The sequence below is a fragment of the Corvus moneduloides genome, chromosome 5, assembly GCF_009650955.1.
Source record: "Corvus moneduloides isolate bCorMon1 chromosome 5, bCorMon1.pri, whole genome shotgun sequence".
In the NCBI taxonomy this organism is placed as follows: Eukaryota; Metazoa; Chordata; class Aves; order Passeriformes; family Corvidae; genus Corvus; species Corvus moneduloides.
In genome coordinates, this window is record NC_045480.1 from 31,281,896 (window position 1) to 31,293,576 (window position 11,681).

At 36.3% G+C, this 11,681-nt stretch overlaps 1 long non-coding RNA gene across 1 annotated transcript; it reads left to right on the forward strand.

Moving 5' to 3' along the window:
- Positions 1-867: 867 nt before the first annotated feature.
- On the forward strand, positions 868-10,862 carry LOC116443816. Its single transcript, XR_004240066.1, has 3 exons — positions 868-958; positions 10,504-10,506; positions 10,849-10,862. It is a non-coding gene; the product is annotated as an uncharacterized LOC116443816 (long non-coding RNA).
- Positions 10,863-11,681: the final 819 nt, after the last annotated feature.

Below are 11,681 nucleotides of genomic sequence, written 5' to 3' on the forward strand. Positions count from 1 at the left end.
TCTTCTAGGATAAGAAACTGTTGAGTTTTGCAGAAATGGTCTGTAGTTTCCCAGATACCCATATTTCTATATATGCATGTTCTTCACTATGCTGTTGCCTGTGTGTAAGGGGTTGATGCTGGCTGGATGCCAGGCACACACCAAAGCTGCTGTCACTGCTCTCCTTCAGCTGTACAGGGGAGAGAAAATATAACAAAGGGTTCATGAGTTTGGATAAGGAACAGGAGAGATCACTCACCAAATACCATCATGGGCAAAACAGGCTCTAATTAGAGATAATAATTGAATTTATTGCTGACAGAATCAAAGCAGGGTAATGAAGAGTGAAATAAAGCCTTCAAAACACCTTTCTGCAACCCATCCCTCCTTCCCAGCTCTACCTCCTTCCTCAGTGGCATAGGGAGACAGGGAATGGCGGTTATGGTCAGTTCACCACACGTTCTTTCTCCAGCTGTTCAGGGAGAGGAGTCCTTCCCGTTCTTCATCATGGGGTCCCCTCCCATGGGAGATAGTTCTCCATGAACTTCTCTAACGTGAGTCCATCTCATGAGCAACAGCTCTCTGCAAACTAATGCAATGTGAGCCCATCCCACGGGCAACAGTCCTCCTAAAACTGCTGCAGCGTGGGTCACTTTCCCACAGGGTGCAGTCCTTCAAGGACAGGCTGCTCCAGTGTGGGGTCCTCTCTCCATGGGTCTCCCACGGCATCACAGGCTCCTCACAGGCACCAACCTGCTCTGGTGTGGGTCTCCTCCACAGGCTGCAGGTGGATCTCTGCATCCCCGTGGACCTCCATGGGCTGCAGGAGGCAGCTGCTTCATCATGGTTTGCACCATGGACTGCAGGGGAATCTCAGCTCTGGCACCTTCTGCCCCTCCTTCTCCACCAACCTTGGTGTCTGCAGAGCTGTTCCTCTCATTTATTCTCACCTCACTCTTCCCTGGCTGCAATTACATCTGTGCAATGCTGTTTTTTCTTTCTTCTTTTTAAATATGTTATCACAGAGGCTTTGCCACCATAATTGGCCCAGCCTTGACCAGCGCATCCATCTTTGGAGCTGCCAAAGATTGGCTCTGTGGACATAGAGGAAGCTTTTGGCACCTCCTCACAGAATCCACCCCTGTAGCCCCCCTGTTTACCAAAGCTTGGCCATGCAAAACCAGTACACTGGGGCACTGATGTTAATGATACTTAGGCAACTGGAAAGGAGGTGTCTAGGGCCAAGGTTGAGTCCTAAAAGTCATGGGAAAACCCTGTGTCAGTTATAGAATAGCATCTCTACTTGCAACAGCATTTGTTTTTTACCTTTATTTTAGGCAGTGTGAAAAGTGTTTGTTTGGGTGGTGGTTAAAAGGTACAAACATTCCTTGAATGAAATAATTCTTTTGTTGATAGCATCCAAACTGGTATATGACTGAAAGAAATACATACCATAAAGAGTTTATCTACTTTTCAGGGGTGAAAGACATTCCTTCTAAAGTGTTAACCAAGATTACATTATTTTTTTCAACAGGCTGTAGTTCTATGAGAGGAAAAGATCTGCAGCAAGTAGCCAGTATCCCAGATTACAGATCAAATCTGATTAGCTCCGAGTAATCGCTTTGAAATCCTTCTTGAGTCTATCCATTTGGAAAGAGTTTTCATTGGATTTTGGCTAGATATTATTTATAAATAGGAAAAAAAGGTGATTTTACTTGAAATGGACTTTGCTTAAGAGTAGAAAATAAACTGGAAGATCTACACAGTTTGTCAGTAGTGCTCACTATAATTCTTTTGAAACTCTTACAGATTAATTATCAACATCACTTTTCTTCCTTCCTACTCCCATTATCTGAAAACGAATATTAGGAAATATTGTGTGCATTCTTTTTGTTTACAATGATATAAAAATAAAAATTACTTAGATTTTCAGCATTTAAGTGTTAAATGTTTCATACTTTTGTCCTCAATTTGGATAGCCACCCATATGCAGCTATTGAGTTTTGTGATGACACAGAACATCCCACATCCTATAAAGTGTCTAATTCAAATATCTGAATTTTCCACAGGTGATATATACAATCCAGTCCCTTCATCAGTCCTCAGCCTGATAGTCTAAGGCATCTAAAATACTATTGGATGCTAGTGGCCAGCAGCTGAATAAAATCCTTAGTGGTCAATGAAGATATGGTGGCCAGCAACTCTGTGTCCTATACAGGTACAACTAGAAATAGGGGTTTTTTAATCTACCAGACTATATAGAAAGATTATATGTTTGGAATTTGAATCTACAGCCTTTACTTGAGTAAAATCCTGATCAAATTATAAATATAAATATTTTGATTTATGTTTTTTACCCCATTTTATCGACATGGGCCAGAGACATCCCAGACATGAGTACAGGCTGGTAGAACTCATTGCAAGCAGCCCTGTAGAGAAGGATTTGGGGATGAGAGGCTGGACATGAACCAGCAATGTGCACTTGCAGCCCAGAAAAAAACCACGTCCTGGATTGCATGGACAGAAACATGACCAGCAGGTTGAGGGAGGTGATTCTGACTCTCTATCCTCGTGAGACTCCGTCTGTAATGTTGTGTCCAGCTCTGGGGTTCCCAACACAGAAAAGATGTGGGCTTATTGGAGTGGGTCCAGACGAGAGCCATAGAGATGCTCAGAGGACTGGAACACCTCTCATGAACACAGTCTGAGACCTCTGGGGTTGTTCAGCACGGAAAAGAGAAGGCTCCAGGGAGGCCTCATTATGGCCTTCCAGTTCTTTAAAAAGGCTTATAAAAAGAGTGACTTTTTACGCAGGCAGATAGTGATAGAACAAGGAGGAATCGTTTTAAACTGAAAAGGAGAGATTTAGATTAAACGTTAAGAAGAAATTCTTTACTGTGAGGGTGGTGAGGCACTGGAACAGGTTGCCCAGAGAAGTTGTGGATGGTCTATTCCTCGAGGTGTTTAAGGCCAGGTTGGATGGGGCTTTGAGCAACCTGGGCTAGTAGAAGGTGTCCTTGCCAATGGGGCAGGGCAGCTGGAACTAGATGATCTTTAAGGTGTCTTCCAACCATTCTATAATTCTGCAGTTCTGCAATTACATCAGTAGATATACTTTGAGGTTATGCCTCTATTCATAGAAGAAAAGTTTGGAACTCTCCATTGTGTGATAGTACCCTGCCTTGGGCTTTACTCTGTTATTTAGTGCTTTTGGGTGCCATGTACAAGCATTGCCTATGGAAATTTTTCAAGTATGTATGTCAAACATTTAGTGAAATATTAAGCAGATAGAAAGCCTATTACTTTTTCAGAATAATTTAGTGTTTGCAAAAGGAAACTGAGAGCCATGGTAGTTTGATTTGATAAGTGATAAGCAACTGTAGAAGGAATAAGAGATATAATTCCACTAAAAATTAATAATAACTAAGGAATCTTTTTCCTTTGCTTAGTAAACCCAAATTTTTCAATTTTTAGGAAAAATCTACAGGTTTTTTGTTGTTGCTTCTGTGTAACAAACAAAGAATGAATATCATCATTAAATTTCTTTCTTTTTTTTTAAATTCAATATCTACATTAAAATCAAATTAATATAAAAAAACAACCAAAATAATAAAAATGACCCCAAGAAAGGCAAGAAAGAGCTTCACAACTTTTGGAATATTTTTTTATAAGTTTGCTTTTGAGAACTGCTTTAATCTATTTCTCTGCTCCTAACGTAGCATCTTTGGAAGATATATAAAAGAAATTCAAATAATTTTTCCCATAAGACAATGTCTCCTAGGAAAAAAATATTGATAAAATATATATTTGCTTTTACTTCTTTTTCTGGCCAACAAAATGACATCTTGTGTTCTTTATTTAGGAATTCTCATACTGTTATTTCTTATGGAAATATAATTTGCCTGGTAAAAACCATGTGAGATGAGGCAGAATATTTTCATATTCAGAATATTTCCAGCCATTGTGATGTGTGATTCACACAAAACTACTGAAGAGTATGTTCATTGTGTCCTGTTGGTATAAATTTGCTTACATCTGATATTGCTGTTAGTATGTCAGTTTCCACCTGTTGGGCACAGTATTCACCCATCTTTCTGTACCATATTAGCAGGATTTAGCTCAGAGTTTCCTGAGCTCTTGTGAGACTCAGTAGAGTTCAATCACAGGAGATGCAATCATTTGGAACAGTAAAACAGGTCAGAGTGCCACTTTGCTATCTGGATAGTGTGCTGAGGATTTGTCCACCATTGCTAGTTTATTCCTTTGATATTCATCATTTTTATTGTATTTCTTTTCTTGAATAAAGATACATTTATTTTATGACCTTTTGGAAATGTGGCATCAATAATAGTTGAAATGGTGCCACCATAATACAGTAATGGTTTGATTACTGTTGAAATTCCATTTATTTTTAGTTCCTTTCTTCTAGAACTATTAAAGTCTTATGTGCATAAACTTTGCATAAATGAAAGTTAAACTGCCATCAGTAATTGTAATAATGTGGCTATAAATACCATCAGATACATTTTTTGTTTATTTTTCTATATATATTTTTTTTAAAATAAGAAACACACCATTTTCAAAGCAAAGGCCTTAACATTAAGGTGTAAAGAATCTAAGTAACTGGGTGAGCAAAGCATATTTTGAAAATATGTTTGACAACAAAGGCTTTCTTTTTCCTTATTTCCTACTTACAGATTATTCGGGAAATGAAAAAAGTTGCTTATTATCTAGGAGTTTTTTTGATCCTACTGTTATTAAAGTTCTGTAAACTATTTTCAATTGGCAAGTATTGCAGTCACCATGAATATAATTTCAAATAAGCTGCCTTTTAAAGACATATTCTTTGTGAAATTATTAAGCAGGAATCCTGAGTCTTAGCACACTTTCTGGACTCTCTTGAATGTTTATAAACTGTGACTGAAAACGCAGTAACAAACCCTCAGTACAAAACAGAAAAAGACCCAAAATCAAACTAATCAGAGCAGTGATGATCAAGTGTAGGTGGGGGTTTACAAAGAAGTCATGGTCAGATAAGGGAGGGATGTCCCACATCTCAAAGCAGTCATTACAAAGATAACTCAAGTCATAGAATATCCAAAATTGAATGGGGCTCACAAGGATCATCAAAGTTCAGGACACCCCCCAAGAGTCATGCCATGTGCCTGGGAGTGTTGTCCAAATCTTTAAACTCTGGCAGGCTTGTGCTCTGACCACTTTCTTGGGGAGTTCTGGGATCTGTTCTGTTAAACACCAAAGGGCCCAGTGACAGGGGAACACAACACAAATGAACAAATTAAGAAGCACACACATGCACACATGATGCACACGCACACACACACAGACATAGGCATAGTCTGATTTTCCCTGGAATCTGCCCAGAGATAATGGCGGAATTGGACCAACAGTGATACAACCAAATCCTGAAATAAAATCGGGCTACGTTTTAAGTCCTTGCAAATATTCTCTTCACTCACAAACTGGAACAGAAACCTACATCAAAATGTTGTGAAACCAGAATATTCAGAGGCAGTTCTGTACTTGAAACTTCCTTTCCATGTAATGAATAGTTTGAAATCTATCTTTGTATCAATTCATATCAAGGAGTTGCTAAGAATTTTATCTTCATGTCCAGTTGAAAGCAATTTTGCTCACAAAAATAGTTCCATTTAAGTAATTTGAATGAATAAAGGCTTCAGCATCAGACTCCTAAAATGTGAACTTTTGCATTACTAAGCTCATTGAGAAAGAAGTAACATTCCTTTGAACACAATATTAACTGTTTTCCCTTTTTTCTCAGCAGTATAATGAAGTTCTTGTGTCTGTCATAATGCACCCAGTCTTTTAAGCACTCTTTGTGAGTAAAGGTCAGTGGCACTAACACAGTACAGAGCAGGAATGCTTTACAGGATTTTTCCAGATAGTGGAAAATGGTCCCAGTGCACCTAATAAGAATGCCAATTTAAAGAGAGAATCAAAAGATGTATACACACTTGCTTTCTTCACATGATTCTTACTAGCTTCTCCATGCAGGAGCAAATATACCTACGGCGAATATTTACTTATCTTTCTTTTCCATATGAAATGTTTGTCTGCCCTTGGCCTTGGCTTCATCTTGGGGCAGAATTGTGTTAAGCAAAACAAAAAAGATAAGATAATATTAATCTCTGCTTGGCAACAACAGAAAAGCTAGTGAAAAATGCATTCATCTTTGTCCATAGAGCAGTAGCAAGAACAAAATATATTTAAGTTTATTCCTATGTATGTTAATAAGCCCAGGATAAAAAAAAAGTACTTCATTGTCCCTGATTCTACAAATGGTAAGGACAAAATTACAAAAACCTCGTTGATAAAGATCTGTATAAGAATTTCAATTCTAACACATGAGAAAATTATGAAGGCAGAAACTTTCGTCATTAACTAATTTTGGGCACTTGAGAATATTTTTTCTCCTACCATCATTGGTAGGATGATATTGAGAAGATATTATTTCCCTGTCAGACATCATGATATTGGCTTGAAAGGCTGGAGATCTTGGTATCCTAGTGTCCTGGAGATGTTCTGAAGATATATTTTTCAAAGTCAATCTGAAGAGCCTTATTTGCCATGTCAGATGCAGTCAGATGCAAAGACTGACTAAGTAGTTAATAAAAGAAATCTCTATTTTTCTTCATGATTCTTTTTATTGACAAGTCTTTGACAAGAAGCCTGAAACCTACTGCTTATGCACAATACAGATATTTTTTTACTTTGTGCGGTCATTTTGATTTTCCTTACAGCTGTACAAAACACCTGTACAGAGAATGCGCAGGAAATCCAGTGCTTTCAGGAAGTAACACACTATGCCATTGGTGTGGCAGCAGCACAGCTACTTCAGTGTAGCTATAACTTTATTTCCAGCTTTCTGAAAATCATGTACCATTTTATGTATTCCTGTAATTCTCCAGGACAAATTGCACAGACACAAAGGCTACAGAAAGTTTGATCTCTGAAAGCACTAAATAAAGGGCGGGGGGGGAAGACAACACATAGTAACAGTCACAATCCAGTCCTAAGTGTGGGAGGGTGGTGTGTATTTTTTCTTCAGATTGTAAACCAGTATTCAATATGGATTCTTTAAATCTAGAATTGGAAATATAACTGGAATTTGTTGTACCTTACTACTTCTCTAGAGTGTACCAATGTTTGTCTGTAATCTTTAATGAAAAGGGGGCAAAATTATGATTCTATTTGGGATCTATGTTACAAACATCTCAAACTTGCAAAGATTGACTTTGTTTGGTTGGGGGGTTTTTTGTTTGGTTATTTTTGTTTTGGTGTTTTGGTTTTTGTTTTCAGTTGGAACAAACACTCAAACCAGAGAACTGCTCTGATTTCTTGCTGATTGAAGTAAAAGAGTAGAAATGGAGACAATCATAACTTGTAAAAAAATTATAATAGTAGATATTCCAATATTGGAATAATCTGTCCTAATGTGATAGGTAATGTTATACAAGGTGATACCTTGCTGCAATTTTATGTAGTATTTTTCTTTGTTGTTCCTTTTTTGGTTTTGGTTGGTTGGTTGGTTGTTTTTCGGTTTTGTTTTGTTTCTGGTTTTTTTTAGTTAGTAAGGTTTTTAAGAATATTATTTTCTTTGGTAAGATCGTACTACTGAATATTGGCAAAGAAAAAGGGAAAAAGTCTATTGCACAGATATCTTCCTCAATATATCATCTAGATTTTTTTTTGTTTTCACTAATTTTTATTAAAAATTATGGATTTTATAAAAATATTTTTATAATTTTAAGTCTTTAAATATAGAACAGAAATGCTAACACAATGTAATTAACAGTGATAAAGAGGTATAAAAATAATAAAGCTACAAAATCTTATGAAATAATGTTATATTTGACTAAGAAGCCTAGTATGACATGGAGAACACTTTGAATCTTAGTAGATAGAGCTAATTTTCTTTTTTTTTTCACTGCATTTTAATTCCTAAGGACAATATCTTTTCTGTTTCTTACATTAAAACCAAAATAAATAAGTATTGCTATAAATTTAAGATGCAAAAGTAGTGTTGAAAATTAATCATGTTATTTCCGATCTCTCTGAAATCTTCTGAAACTTTTAAATTGAAAATGCTGTCAAGCCTCAAGTCAGAAAGCATCTTAGTTAATAACACTTGTAGAATCAAATTCATCAAACAAGATGATCATTTGATTATGAATGGAAAAGATTTTATGTCATGATTAATGAATAGGAAACCTTTGCTGGCTGTTATAAGGACAAAAAATTTGTTCTTAGGACTCTTGTAATTTTATCAGGACAACTTTTTCACAGACAAAAATACTGAACCAATATGAACCAATTATGACCCCATTTTGAATGTATGTGTGAATGAGAGACTTACATTGAAACCACTGAGAAATTTAAGGACAAATTGGACAAATTTGTCTCTCTGCATGCAACTCCAGGTGGAATATACTGTAGCCGTGTGCATCTTTGCTTTAAAATTTGTGAGGATGATTCAATACTTTGAAGTTTCAGTTTTACTGAAGGGGTTTTCTTTCTGCTTTCTTCTTTATTTATTGTCTGCATCTGCTAGCTGGACCCAGCCAGTACAAAGGTAAATTGGCTGATTGACAGCTACTTCAAGAACAAATTAAAGCACCAAAATAGAGCATTACCTAAACCTAAAGAATGAAAATGCAATGCCACTTTAAAAACTAAACTTGAGGTTACTGTGTTCATGTTGCTGCAGATAAGTAAGTCGCTACTTTAATAACAAGTGAAATGATAATAAATTTAGGCAAGGCAATGAGAAACATTCAGTTGCTGAATTATGAATGTGAGAAGTCCCCACAGGGCAAAGTTGTGAACTCGGAAAACACTAGGGTCATTCATATAATGATTGTATATGTCTTGGGAAAATAATATACAAGAAAAGGATGAACCTCAGTGTGCTGCATGGCCTTTTTCATTCTCAGTATTCAAGCGTCACAGCTGTCACACTGCAAGGTGTGTAAAAAGGAGAGATTACGTGCTGATGGTTGAGATCTCTTCATCCAAAATTCAGCTCCATGTGTGCCTAGTTGAAGAGCTTCTGTTACTTGACACCCACTGGGACTAGTTGCAATTTAGCCTTTCCAGGACCTTTATTACCAAGCTCATTGTTTACTTTTACTGAAATAGAAATAGCAACACATTGTGCAAGAGATTCCAGTATAAGTGAAGACCAAGTATCTTTAGGAGCAAACTGGCATTCTGTCACCAGTTGTGGCTGTGGGCTGTAGGAAGGCAACATTTCTAAAGAGTGATCTGCATGATTTGCTTGCCTGAACAAAGTGGTGAAAAGACCATGCTCTAGAAACCCTTCTGTGATTAATACTCTTATGGACACACAAAGAACTTTTCACTTTATAGCCTGTGCCTGATGATTTCCAAGATTCTAGCTTTCAATCCTAAAACAGGACCTCAAACTCAGTAGTAGAAAAACGTTATTTGGCCCATCTAAGAAATCCTTGTACACTTTTAGATGTGCTTCATTGAAGCTACTCAAAGAAATGTGGAAGAAGAGTAGTTGTCTTTACATCACTGAAAGTACATTTTTGAAAATCCCTTTCACTTAGGATTTGTTGCTTAACTGGGATTGAAATGGCTTTAAAACTAATGCCAGCTTTGTTCAAACTAAGACCAGAATTTAAAAACAACCCAAAAAGCTCTTCCTTGCCAAAGTTAAAAACATGTTTAAATATCTAGTGTTGATATTTTGCTGCAGTTTTGAAAATAGTTTTGAAAGCTTTCGGTTTTGAAACTGGCATCTATTTCAAATATATTTATTTTCCCTAACACTGTGAGAATGTTGTAGTATTTTATTACCAAATAGAAATGACAAAATTGATATATGACATTTCATTGAAATTAAGATATTTTACAAATTCATGGAGCTTTTACAAGTTGTCTTGTTTCTATCCCAAAGGATGATTTCTCTTCTCTGCATTTAATTTCATCTGGCTTTAAGAGAAATATTTGGTTCTTTCCAATAGCAATTAAAGTGAAATTGCAGTTTTTATTCACTTGTGCTAAGAAGCAGTGGATTTGGAGGGTATAATTTGTGGAGAAAGGAATGCAAATCAAGATGAAATTTTGATTTGCTATAAATATATGTTAGCTACTGGAAGCATTGGCATATCCCATACAGAATATTCTGAGTTGGAAGGGACCCACAAGGATCATCAAGCCCATCTCCCAATAGAATGGCCTGTACAGGGATCAAACTTACACCCTGGGCATTATTAGCCCTGCGCCCATTGTTAACCAACAGAGCTATTATCTTATTTCACTACATTAATAGAGTTTAAACCCCAAAGTATTTCACATTGTTAGTATGTATATTAGTATTTCATCATTATCCCTATGAGAAAACTATTTCAGAGGTAAATATTGTGACATACAAAAATATAGGTAACTTAGTAGCAAAATGCAGAGGCAACATAAGACTTTCAAACAATGGTGAATGGTATATAAGGATCATTCCAGACAGTTTATGCATGATACAGCTAGCATGCTCATTGAGTATTGGAATAACAGGGTTAACTTTAAGTGACTATGATATTCAGTGGCTGTATGCCTGGCAAAGCTGGAATCAAGATGTTTTCTGAAGAATTTTTCTGTGTCTTTTTATCAGTTTTGGACCTTTTGCTATAGTCTAATATGCTTTCAGATGAGCATGGTGGGGGTTTTTTCTTTTTCTTTTTTGAATAGAGAATATTTTGGTAATAAACCCATGTGCACTGTAATAAATTATTTCATACTTTTCTTTGATTCAGGGATGTTTTTTAATTATATGCCATTATCGACAGAGCTAGTTGGAATACCAGTAAGCAGTAACTTTTCTGAAATTCATTCTTTTCCAGGATGCAGTCATTGGGAAGTTTCTCAGAAACAAGAGACATTATCTCAGAAAGAATTGGTGCCTGAAATTTATCCTAGAACCTAATGGCTGTAACATTCAGTCTATGGAAAGGATAACACAGTTACTCTGAAAAAAAATAGAAGAGAAAAAAAATCACTTGACCTGAAAAGACCAGAATTTTAAAAGATATGAAGCCAAAATGAAAAGGTTTTGTGTTTGCAGACTAAAAGGAAGATTTTATTTAATTTCATTTCAAATACCGACTCTAACTGTCCTTTTGATGCCCTGGTTGTATCTGAGATGGCTTCCAATGCTTTTGTAAGAGCAGTAAGGAAATGGTCTGGAAATGCTGGTGTTTTAGTCTCACCATATATATTTTATAGCGCTTTGAAATATAATTGTCTATGAAAAATCTTCCTTGCAAGTTATATGAAAAGCTGTTTGCATCTGAATTAATCTGTCCAAATCAGACTAACTGGAAAAGGTTTTCAGCATTTTTAAATGCCTGCTTTAATTTAGCTTTGCAGAGTGGGACCTCTGAGGGCTGTATAATGGTTTGTCTGGTATGATCCGTGTAATTGTTGTTTTCTGTATTACACTCATATATTAACATGTTTTTGTTTCAAATTTTAAGAGGTTATTTTTTAACTTGGTTGAGCAGCTAGAATGCTTCTTCAGCTAACGATATATTTGGTCTGTGATTTGCTTTTTATATTGAATTCAGATTTTTGGCTTGGCTACTTTGCTTAGACAATAGGGTAAACAGTTTTCTCATACAAGTCTATATCAGCTAACTATGTGT